Here is a 12288-nt window from a genome sequence, read left to right on the forward strand (position 1 = left end):
AGGGGATGGGAAGAAATAAGGAAAGGTTGTTTGTGGTGCTGATACTGAGGTTTGTGCCCTGGTGACTGCAAATCCCTGAAATCCTGTAGTGGTGGAATGGACCCAGAACTCATCACTGCTGTCTTGGCTTTTAATCAGAGAGTCACAGAACAGGTTTGAGCTGGGATGGACCTTAAAGATCATCCAGTCCCACCCCCTGCCACGGGCAGGGACACCTCCCACTGTCCCAGGCTGCTCCAAGCCCTGTCCACCCTGGCCTGGGACACTGCCAGGGATCCAGGGGCAGCCCCAGCTGCTCTGGGCACCCTGTGCCAGGGCCTGCCCATCCTGCCAGGGAGCAATTCCCAATTCCCAATATCCCATCCATCCCTGCCCTCTGGCAGTGGGAAGCCATTCCCTATGTCCTGTCCCTCCATCCCCTGTGCCCAGTCCCTTTTCAGCTCTCCTGGAGCCCCTTCAGGCACTGGAAGGGGCTCTGGGGTCTCCTCAGGGCCACCTTTCCTTCAGGCTGACCCATCCTGACTCCCTCAGCCTTTCCTCACGGCAGAAGATCTCCATCTCTTCTCTGGTGCTATCTGAGCAGCTTTTTGGACCATTTCTGGACAGGACAGGGGGTCTCAGAGGTGGCCCCTGCACAGCCCTGTGTTGTACCCCCAGCTTTGGAGTGTGGAGCCAACAACTCAGAAGCTGCTTCCGCTTCCCCGTGATTCCTTGGAATTGCAATGTCAAGATGTAACAAGGAGGAGAGGATGTTTTCTGTCCTCTCTCAAGAGCTCTGTTGGTGTCTCTGCTGCTGTTGTTGTCAGTGCCAGGGCTGTTGAAATCTCTATCGTTTAACTCTGGAGCTCAGGGCACAGGGCTTCTCCTGCAGCCGAGCCCCAGCCGTGACTCATGGTGGTAATTTGGAATTGCAGGCACTGAATGTGCAACTTGCTTTCCTTTGCCACAAGGCCCATTATGCAACAGGAACTGACAAGTACATTTTTGAACGTTTTCACTTACTCCACATAAGCATTGGTTCTCAAATTTGGAGAGCTTTCTAATTGAGTGATATTCTCTAGGAGAATCAAATGTATATTAACAATTTTTTTTTAAATGTAACAAGGAATAATTGAACTTCAATAGTATCTGATTACATTTGGTGTGTTTCAAAAATCCATTTTTTTTTCTTACTGATTTCAATTGCAATCGCATTTCTATATTTGTATTTTCCTGCCTTGTGGAAAGTACCACATGCAGTATTGGCACTGCAGTGCCTGACTTCTGGATGAAGGACTTAATCAAAGTAAATCTGGATGGTTTCTGTGAGGTGCCAGCCAAGGATAAGCATAATTTTTGTTGCTGTTTACCCGCCTGTCCTACCTGTTGCAAAATGGAATATAATCTGTAAACACATACTCTGGGTTTTAAAGTCCTCTTCCCCAAACTTAACACTGCCTCTAGATTAATATTTAGACCAAATTTATTAACTGAGCATGATTTTTCTTTTAAATTAATTTATCAGTCTCTTTCTTCGTGCTGCTAAAAGAGACAAAAGCAAATCTGTCGCTGTTATTTAGATTTATTTCACAGACATAGTTTCCCATTTGTGTGGATAAATGCTGGTCTTACTTCATCACCATTTTTAGATGTTCTGCAACGCCGAACACAAAATATGAGCTGTCCTTTTTAGAAATGGTCCTCAAAACACTCTGTACTCGTAACCCATTTGTACAGCTGGGCGAGCGGATGCGCCCAGAGCCTGCAGCTTGCCCTGGCTGAGCAGGAGCTGCTGAGCCCTGGCAGTGCCAACAGGTTTCATGGGCTCAGAGAGGAGCACAAACTCTGGATGAGCTTCCAGGAGCTGGATCTGGCTCCCTGGAGGTTGATGCACACTGTCAATGTGGATTGGGCTGGTGCTCCTTCCCTGCCAGCGCTGCCTGGGCTGGGCACAGAGCTGGTGACACCTGGCTGGATGTGGTAGGAAACCCAGCCTCATGCCCATCTCTGCTCAACTGTCCTCCTTGCCCTGTTTTCCCAGGTTTTTACCTCCTCATCCCTCCTGGGAAACCTTGCCCATATGTCTTCCCCACCTGTGAGTTGCAGGGAGAAATTTGAAAACATGAATTGAGGCACTTTTTGAGTTTCCAGGTGTTTGTTTAGGTGAGATGGGTGGGAGCTTCATCTGTGCTTTTTAAAGGGCAGAATGGCCCCAGTGCCAGGAGTCTTCTGGCTCAGTGGCCCCACTTTCCACATGCCCTGGGTCAAAACATGTGTTGCTGAGCCATGGAGAAGTTTTGGGATGATTGATTCATAAAATTTGTGGTTAATGCCATAAATCGAAACAGATATAACAACATTCATGCTGCCTTTTGTTGTCACTACTTACAAATAAGCAGCATCCCCTGCTCCCCAAACCCAGTGGAACTGGGGTCAAAATGCATTTGATGCTTGGGGATTGTCTGCTGGAGGTGCTGTGACTCCTGCCCAGCCCATGTGGGGCTGAGCCCAAAAATCTCCGGGATGTGCAGAGAGCTGCGAAGCACCAGAGCCGCTTTTGATTGATCAGCTCTCAGGAGGCACAAGCCCTGCCTTGTCAGGAAGGGGACAGCTCATCATTAGCCAGTTTGGTCGGTGTTTGATCCAGTGGAGCCCAAGGTAAAGCGAGGAGGAACAGGTTGTAAAGCGCTTTTTGTTAACGCCGCACACCGAGGTGGCTCCCTGCAATCCAGTGCAAGTGTCTCATGGCTCCTGGTTTATCCTCCTCTCCTGAAATGTGCTCGGCTTAAGTGGAAGCAGCTGCCTCCTGCACAGGGAAAAGGAGGCAGACCCTCCTCTCAGCCCCCCCAGCCCCTGCCTTCAATTAGCTGCTGGTTTGCCTGGAGTGCTGCAGTGTGACCACTCCTACTGTCAGAGACAGGAGGAAAAATGCAGCACAGTAATGAATTTGTAACTAGAGAGTGGGGCTAACGAGTGTCCTCAGCACAGGAATGCAGCGGGGATATATTAAGCCAGGTGTATAGAAGAGGGAAAAAGAAGAAAAAAAAAAAAACAACAAAAAAAAAACCACACCAGCATCTCCAGGCTGAATTTTATAATTAGGGCACATGGTGTAACTCTTTTGTTTTGCAGAAGCCAGCTTTATTAATTGATGTAGAAGGTTGCTGTGTGCTATTCATTGTTTGATTAAAATGCCTGTATAAATAATTAGGCCTCTTCTGTTTGTTTTATTTTTGCACCCAATTTACATTTTCGTACAGAACAAAAATGAATTAGCAAATGTGTTTATTCCCCAAATATTTCAACTCGTAGCTGCTCTCCCTCGGCCACCCCCCACTGCAGTAATGACGTGACCTTTGTGCCACGCTGGCTCAGACCTCAGGAGCTCTGTTCTCTTTGGAGAAGCCGTGGTGGTCCTCCCTCCTTTGTGTGTGTGCTGCGGGGGCTGCGGGCTTGGAATCCCTCCGGAAAACACAAATAAACGCGGATATTCAGGCTCTGCTGGAAGCAGCAGGTCAGCGCTGTATCTGGTGGTATTTTGCTGAAGAAAGGAGGTTTCAGGCAGGCTAGGTTTGTGCCTGCCTTCTTGCAGGGCTGTGGAACAGGGTGAAAATGCTGCTGTTTGTGCAGCAGCTGGAGAAGCTGCTGTACATCTGGAGCCAGGGTGGTGAGGGCCTTTTGAAACGGTGTTATTGTTATCAGGGACTGCCTTTCTGTGGTAATATGTGAAAAATCTGCTTGCCTGCAGTACCTCTGAGCAGCCTGTACATAATCTTTATCCTGGGAAGAGTCACAGCAGAGCTGTGAGCTGCTGCTGTTAATGTCTGTGCATCCTTTGACTTTTCCTTGATTGTTCAGGAGCAATGCCAGACTTGGTCATCATGGTTCCCTGATTTTTCCCTGGTCTGTGGTGGTCTCCCCTTGCCCCTCTGGAGCCCAGCAAAGCCAAGGCTCAGATGAGGCACTTGCACAGATGTGAGGGTGTTCTCCACTTGGCAGCATTTGCAAAGTGCCCTGAGGAGGTCAGTGGTGATGCCTATGGGCTGGTGCACCTTAAAATGTCCTTTACAACCAAAGGTCTGGAAATCAGTGCCCTAAACCATGGTCTCTTATATTTGCCTGTTTGTAAAGGCAAAATTAAGCAGAAGATACTGGTTCATGAACAGTGTCTGGAGTGGTTGTGCATGGCCAGGGCATCACACCCAAAATGATCCCTGCACAAACAGCAGTTATGGAAGAAAATGAGGAGAATTTCGGTTTTTTTCACCTGTTCTCCCATCCCTCAATCTCTCTCTGGTCTGCAGGTTACATGGCCTGTCCCATGGGTAGGGAGAGGCTGTCAAAGGAGCTTTCTTTTGGCAGGATGTGGCTGGTCCTTCCCCTGGCAGGGCTCAGCCAGGAGCACGAGTTTCCTGAAGTTTTTTCAGGCACGGATCGATCGGTGAGCACAGTTTAACAGCAGCTGCAACAAAAACCAGGGAGAGAGAGAGAGAGAGCGAGCTCCATGCGGCTGATCCCCGGGGACAAGTGAAGAATTGTCACTGTAATAAGAGAGACTCAGTCAGGAGTGAGTCTCTCTCCCTGGGAAAGGAAGAACAGGGACTGTCTGGCTGAGGCAGGGCTGTGAAGTGCTGCTCTTCATCCTGCAGTTCTGCAGCCAGCCCTTGGTGCATTCCCACTGTGACCTTCCCACACTGCAGGGAGTGGTGGTGGCATCACTGCCATTGCCCCCTGGAAAGGCCACAGTGGGGCTGGAGGCTCCTGCCTGGGGGTCAGTGATGCTGGTGACACTGATGTGACAATGAGTCACTTGGCAGTCACACACTGGGGTTCACCCCACCGTTCTGTGCCCCAGCTCTGAGGCAGGAGTGGTTTGATTTGGGGCTGGCTTCAGGAATGGGTTGGTTTTGGTCGCTGGCTCAGGACAGCACGTCCTTTGCTGATGGCTTTTTTTCAGCTCTCCTCATCCTCCTCGACAGGCCCACAGATGGTTCAATGGTTTGGGTTGGAAGGGACCTTAAAGGTCACCCAGATCCACCCCGTGCCATTGGCAGGAACACCTTCCACCATCCCAGGCTGCTCCAAGCTCCATCCAGCCTGGCCTTGGACACTTCCAGGGATCCAGGGGTAGCCCCAGCTTCTCTGTGAACCTGTGCCAGGGCCTCACCACTCACACAGGGAACACTTTTTTCCCCAATACCTAATGAAAACCCACTCCCTTTGGGTTTAAAGCCATTCCCCCGTGTTCTCCCTCTCTGCCGTGCTTTGTTTTGTCCTCACTGTGGTGGGGCTGTGCCTGATGTGAGTGTGCCTGTGCCTGGCAGCCGTGCTGGGAGAGGTGAGAACTCCCCGCTGCTGCCAGCCAGCGTGGATTCCCACCCAAAACCACAGATTCTTGCCTTTAGTTGGGCTTTGCTACTACTGCTGGTTTGCCTGCCTGTGTTGTGGAGTCGCAGTGTGCACAAACCCCAGCAGACTTGGCTGAGCTCTCCGTGTCTTTCCCGTGCTCTAGGACAGACTGCAGTGTTTTTTTCCTTCCTTATTACTAAAAACTTGAGGTTTTTTTGTCTGAATGTGCTCATTGCATATTAGAAGCCCTTGGAGGAGGCTGTTAGTGGGGTTTAGTGTCTGAGCTGTGCCTGGTGAAGCTCTGGGTTTGCTGCAGCTCCATCCTGCTGGGAGCCAGGGTTAGGAGCTGGCTGCAGATACTGGGAAAGGGTGGCAAAGTTCAAACTCACAGGACTGCCATTTAATTTTGGGTGTTTTTCATCTGCAACATTTTTCTAGTAACATTATGCTTTGGAACAAAGATAGTATTTTTCCCCTTAACCTAAATGCTGCATCCTCTATTTATTCCTTTTCCCTTCCCTGCCAAGCACAGAGCAGTCAATGGATGGAATTTTTTGCAAGAAATTCAGACTTTTCAATTTAAAAAAAAAGTTGAGAACATGCCATAATGCTATGCATGTGCCAGTGAGCAAGTTGTAATGCACACAGCCAAATCAAAATGATCCCACCCTCACTTTTTCCTATCATTTACAAAAACCAGCTGGAAGGACTCAGCCCAGCAGACTGTGTCTCTAGCAAAGGGGAGCAAAAATGTTTGGGTGGTGTGTGTAATATCAGGTCCAGTGCCATCGTTTCAGGGCATGTGTGCTGGCTGGAAGGACTGGAAATTCGGATATCCGTGTCTAAATCCGGATTGAGCTTTCTGCACTGTTTGATACGTGACTGAATCCATGCCCAGCCACAAAATGAAGCGAGTTATGCTCATCTGATTTGGGGATTGAAGGTTTAAAGTAATGTGTAATGTGCTTTAACACAGAATCATGGAATCATTTAGATTGGAAAAGACCTTTGGGATCATCAAGTCCAACTGGTTCCACAGCACTGCCCTGGCCACCACTGACCTGTGTCCCGAAGTGCCACATCCACAGGTCTGTTAAATCCCTCCAGGGATGGGGACTCCTGTTCGATGGGGACAGCTGTTCGAGGGCTGGGCAGCCCTTTTCAGTGAAAAATTTTATCTAATACACAATCTAAACCTCCCCTGGCCCAGCCTGGGGCCATTCCCTCTCCTCCTGTCCCTGTTCCCTGGAGCAGAGGCCGACCCCCCCCCCCCCCCACCACAGCTGTCCCCTCCTGTCAGGAGCTGTGCAGAGCCACAAGGTCCCCCCTGAGCCTCCTTTGCTCCAGGCTGAGTCCCTTCCCAGCTCCCTCAGCCCCTCATAGGGCTCCAGCCCCTTCCCCAGCTCCATTCCCTTCCCTGGACATGCTCCAGCCCCTCCAGGTCCTTCTCCAGAACTGCCCCCAGGACTGGAGGTTGCTCAGCAGTGCCCAGTGCAGGACAGATATTCCTGCTCTAAAGTTTCTATAAATAGTGTCTGTGGTATGTACTAGGTCCATGTTTGTTCTCCTAAATGTGCATATTCTGCATAAAATCGCACATGAACAGTTTTGCTGTTTTCAAAAATTGCCCAAATGTATAACTTTGATGACAAAAAATCTTCTGGCTGAGAGGGAGTGGGAACCACGTGGAAAGTCTGAGTCAAATGCTGTTGCAGGTTGAATAGCACAGAAACGTATCTATTTGAAAGAAAAACTATATTTTTTCACAGGGTTTTTAAGAAGTTCAAAGGACAAAACATGAAACTGTTAAAATTGTTTTTACTTCATGCCCTTTAGTTTACTTAGGGCTGTAAGCAGTCAGCATTTTTTTGTAGCAGTGATATGACTCTAGTTTTTCTGGCCATTGGAATACATGGGGTATTCCCCTGTTTTTAGACCCAATTACACTTTTCCTGCCCTTATGTATGAAAATATCATAATTTGCTGTTGCAGAAAATTAAGCTGCTCGAGCCTTGCTGTGTTGGAGATAGGGCAAGGCTAGTTTTAATCTCAGTGTAAGCACAAAGTAATTGTCTACAGTTTGGCTTTTCTTTTTAACAAATAACATCTTGGGTATTTTAAAGGAGATTTTAAATTACAAAGTGTGTCTGTCACTGTCCTCATGATGGTCACTTTCCCCTGTGTTGTCCGTGTAGGTGACCAGGGAGGATTTGGTTGGTGCTGAATGGTTCCCTGTCCTTGTGGTGTGTGTGGCTCCAGCCTGTGCTGCTGAGGTGGCTGCCCATGAATATCCCCTGTGGAGTCCCAGGATTATGCAGTTGAGGAATAAACCAGGGAACTGAATTTGTTTCACTCCTGTTCTTAGGTGGCTTTTAGGCCCTTTGGAAGCTGCCACCAGCAAGGACATTTTTCCCCCCTATACTCTCCATTCACACTGGAGAGGGGAGATCCCACAGGTTGCCCCCCAGAGCATCTCTGCAGATCCTGGAGCCATCCCAGGGCACAGGGAACGTGGCTGATGGATGGCAGAGCTCCAGGCTGGGCGGCTCAGCGGGAATCTGGAGGGGGAAGGTGCTGGAGTTGGTTGGAAAGATGCTTGGTTAATTTTATTCCTTGTCATTTCAGACACGGCTCCGTGGTAGTCCTTATGATCTTTAGCCATGCATTAATCTCGGTGCTGCTGAGCTTCACACCACTGCTCCTCCACCATTATAGTGCAAGGTTTCTGTGCATTCCAATTGGAAATAAATTTCTTTATTACACATTCTTTGACCTTGGCATGTTTGTAACCCTGGCGATTGTTAGAGGGGTAAAAGGAGGACTTCTGGGAATAATTGCCTTGTTTGTTCTTTAGCTCTGAAGCACTGATACCTGCAGTTCTGGGCTGAGATAATTAAATCTCAGAATCGCAACCGCACCAAGAGAATCTTTCTGTTTCTGCGGGCAACATTTTATTTTTTCTGTGGGTATAAAAGTGCAGTTTCCATTTGCAAACCCTCCACAGTGACTTTAGGAAACGGGTCATGCTGGATGTCCAGCTAGAACTGTTTTGCTCTGAAGTTGTAGTTGTGTGAAACAGATGTCACCTTAAAAATAATCCCAGGAAAACATGTGCGGGAAGGGGAGTCAGGAATCAGGTGGTGCTTCTTGGTATCCATAGCGAAAACAATTTTAGAAACCACTCCTCTCATAAATACTGCATTTTTGGGATAGCTCTTCTTCTATTCTCTATTGCCAAGTGCACTGGCATGAAAGCAGCTTTCCTCAAAAATTAATCCATGCCTGCTGTCTTTTCCCGATGGGGTGACAAGCGCTGTTGTAAGCAGAGCTGTGAAGCTCCATGAAAAAATTTAGGGCAAAAAATTTATTAAGGACTTGAAAAACAAAATGTTCAAATATTTTGGAAAAAAAAAAAAAAAACAATCACCAAATCAAACAAAACGACCTCTTCCCATGGCAGCTTGAGTTGTGCTGGGTGTGAGCAGCTGTGCAGCTGCAGCCTGGACATTCCCATTCCTGCTGCTGCATCCCGGATTCCTCCAGCTGCAGAGCATCCCAGCACAGCTCAGCTTCAGCTCGGGCCTGCACTGCAGTCACAGGGAAGGAATTCTTCCCTATGAGTATGTGAGAGGGTACCCAGAGCAGCTGTGGTTGCTCTTGGATCCCTGGAAGTGCCCAAGGCCAGGTTGGATGGGGCTTGGAGCAGCCTGGGACAGTGGGAGGTGTCCCTGCCCATGGCAGAGGGGAGAACAGCATGATCTTTAAGGTCCCTCCCATCCCAAACCACGCTGGGATTCTCGTTTGTGGCTTTGCTGGTGATCTGCTGAGTAGGAGTGGATCTGCTCACTGGACTCGCCTTCCTCCTCCAAGAACTTGCACAAAGATCTTTTGTTTCTTCATTGTAAACATTGCCCCAATGTAAGAGTAGGTTTATACAGGAGCCAGTAAAGTTTTTTTTTTTTTTAAATGTGTTTTCTCTGCTCTCTCTTTTCCCTAAGGACACAGTAGGATATTCTTCCAGTGTAATCGAAGTCATTTCAACACCTTGTTTTCTAGCACCTGCAATTTATACAGAGAAACCTGGTTGTTCTGTGTAGAGTATCCAGAAAAAAATAAAATAAAAGCAGAGAGAGTCTTGTTAGCAGCTGGGGCAGACTTGTTGTGCTTGTCAGGGTGTCAGCTGTGTTCACATGGAGGCACGAGCCTGTCTGGGGTGAGAAGCAGCCTCGGGGAGACAAAGGGCTTGCTGGTGGGGCGTGGGGTGTCACCTACTGCCTGGGTGGGAGAGCAGGTGCCTCCCCCAGGGGCTCAGGGAGAGCAGCATCCAGGGAGAGGAGCATCCCAGGGCTGCCTTCCTGCTCTCTGGGTAGCCAGGAACCCCTTCCTCACACAGGTTTTGTAGGATCCTAAACCCCGCTGGAGTGGAGCACCTGTATCACACGTAATGGAGCCTTTTCCAGCTCAGCCCTGCCTTAGTGTAACCTGTGTGGCAGCACACCCTCCTTGGAGGTGAAGCTGGAGGCAGGGGAGTGTCCAGAGAGGCCGTGGGACCTCCTGGAATACAGCTGGACGTGGCTGTGGAAATCTTGTGGAGTAAGGAGATGGCACCTGTGGGGCTGTACTGAAGGATTCATGGGGGAATAGCCCCAGAGTGGAGGCCCGGTTTGGGAGCTGGACATTGGCAAGCAGGGGAATAACTCTGGGTTCTCATCACCCTTGAGCTTCATTCTGGGTGCAGCACAGGAGGAAATTAGAGCCTTTGCAGAGGGGCTGATTTGACATGCACATGGTAACAGGAAGTGTGGTGGGGCAGAATCCTTGCAGAAAAGAGTGTGTTTGCTTTCCTGCTGAAATCCTGGTCTGGTGCAGACCCCTCTAGAGGTCTGAGGGTGTTGGCTGAAGCTTGTTCTGAATTAGCCAAGCTGAAAGAACCCTCTTGGACATCAGGGCTGGGGAAAAGTCAGGGAACTGCTGTGCAAATGGCATCACTTACCTGTGCTGTGTGCAGGTTGATGCAGTTTAACCAGGCTCCTTAGCCCACAGAACCCCTGAGGATCAGCATAGTGGTCTCTTAAGTGTGCTCATCTCACGTGCTGGTACCTCCCAAGCAAAGGTAACACAGATCTAATCACATCTCAGCATTCAATTCACATTAGCTGAAGAATTAGGGGTTCAGGAATATGCCCTCCAAAGTCTCCCTGGGTTTTCCTGACAAATCTCAGCCCTTGGCTCTTGCTGGCCCTGTCTTTAGGTTGGGTGATGCTTTATTAGAATGCCCATGTTTTCATTTGCATATTAGCACACGGTATCATCATACAGCTACCAAAATCTTCATCTTTTTTAGGGCTTTCTTCCCACTTGTACTCTTCCCTCTCCTGTGCATCCTGAGTTTCCAGTGATATTCCTTGCAGGCTGGGTTGTGGGGCAGGGATGCTGCAGGAAGCAGCAGGGTGGGGTGTTCAGTTGGCCATTCTGTGTTGGGATCTCGATGCTTCCCTCTGGAAAGCTCTCCCAGAGTCGCATTCGTGGTGATTGACAGATCTGTGTCTGCATTATTGCAGCGTCTGGGACGCGCCTTCCAGAGGAGAGCACTGTTCCCCTGACATGGGAAGGTGTGAAACAAGCTGCTTGGCTCAGCCTGGCTGTAAATCCTGCCTCAGCAAGCAACAAACATTGACATTTTCACACGGTAGAAGCCTGCCAACCCTCCTTGTAGTGTTTTGGGGAGGGAAGTATTGATGAAGAAGTTTATTACTTTATTGGGAGATACCATGGGGGCTGCAGACAGTGAGCACAGCACTGTGGCAGTGCTGTGAGACTGGGACAATTCATTAACTGGGACACAGACAATTCATTAAGAACTGCAAAAAGCCCTAAAAAATGTATTTACTGTTGTTCCTCTGCCTGAGTAAAGAGGATATCAGGAGCTGGGGACGCTCAGTGCCAGGTTTTCAGTGGGAAGCTAGAAGGGAACCATCGAGTTTGCTGAAGGATGTTCAAACCTCCCTTTGTTATGGTAATGAGGCAGTGCCTGGGCAGCACAGGCTGCCAACCTCTGCAGAGGTTCCTCTTGTTCTCCTTCAGAATGTTTGGAGAAAAAGAGAGACCCTGGGCACGGAGTGTGCAGCAGCCCAGGCTGAGGCACATCAATAACCCATAAACACAGCCCCGTGTGGGTGCCAGGGGAGAGCCTCTACATGACCTGCCTTGCAGATTTTCCCTTCTTTTACAGTTTAACCTTTTGTTAAAGTTCCAAAAAAAAAAAAAAAAAAAAAAAAAAAAAGGAATCCTGAGGTGTTCTGTGGCTCGGCTCAGCCCAGGGCTCTGGTTCTGGGGTTGGATGAGGAGCTGCTGCCTACCTTCCCTTAGGAAAGGGAAATAAATCCCATGTGCTCAGTGCTCTTGACTGCAGAAACACTGCCAAGGGCAGCCTGGCAGCTCCGTGTGCCAGTGGAAAGGTATTGCCTGGACGAGACTTGCTGCTGGAGCAGAGAGGGGAGGATGACACCAGGTTTTTTGGTGTGGGGTTTCCTATCGAATTGGCTGGTTTGGTTTTGGTTTTTCCCTACTTGCTGCTCTGAAAGGCTCTTTTTAAAGAAAATTCCATGGTTTAGTCCTTCAGATAACAACCTGCTGGATGGGGCACAGCTACCAAGTGTCACTCTGATGACAGGAGTCATTAAAAGGTGCTGTAGGCTTGCATCTGGCTTAATGTAGTTTTTTAATTATCTCCTTTCAGTAGAAGGTTGATTTCAGTTAGTTGTTGGTACACTCTGAGGTGAGCAGAAGAGGAGGAATGTGTTGCTATTGAACATGTCCTCATACAAAGGCTTAATCTGACCTGGCAGGATCTCCTTGGGCAAAGTCTGATGGACTTGGAGACAGTGTTTGCTTGGGAAAGGTTTGTGGCCCTGGCAGGGGGGTGTAAGAGCTGCTTGGGTTATTCAAAGCAGGTCTAGC

This window comes from Vidua chalybeata, chromosome 14 (assembly GCF_026979565.1).
Source record: "Vidua chalybeata isolate OUT-0048 chromosome 14, bVidCha1 merged haplotype, whole genome shotgun sequence".
In the NCBI taxonomy this organism is placed as follows: Eukaryota; Metazoa; Chordata; class Aves; order Passeriformes; family Viduidae; genus Vidua; species Vidua chalybeata.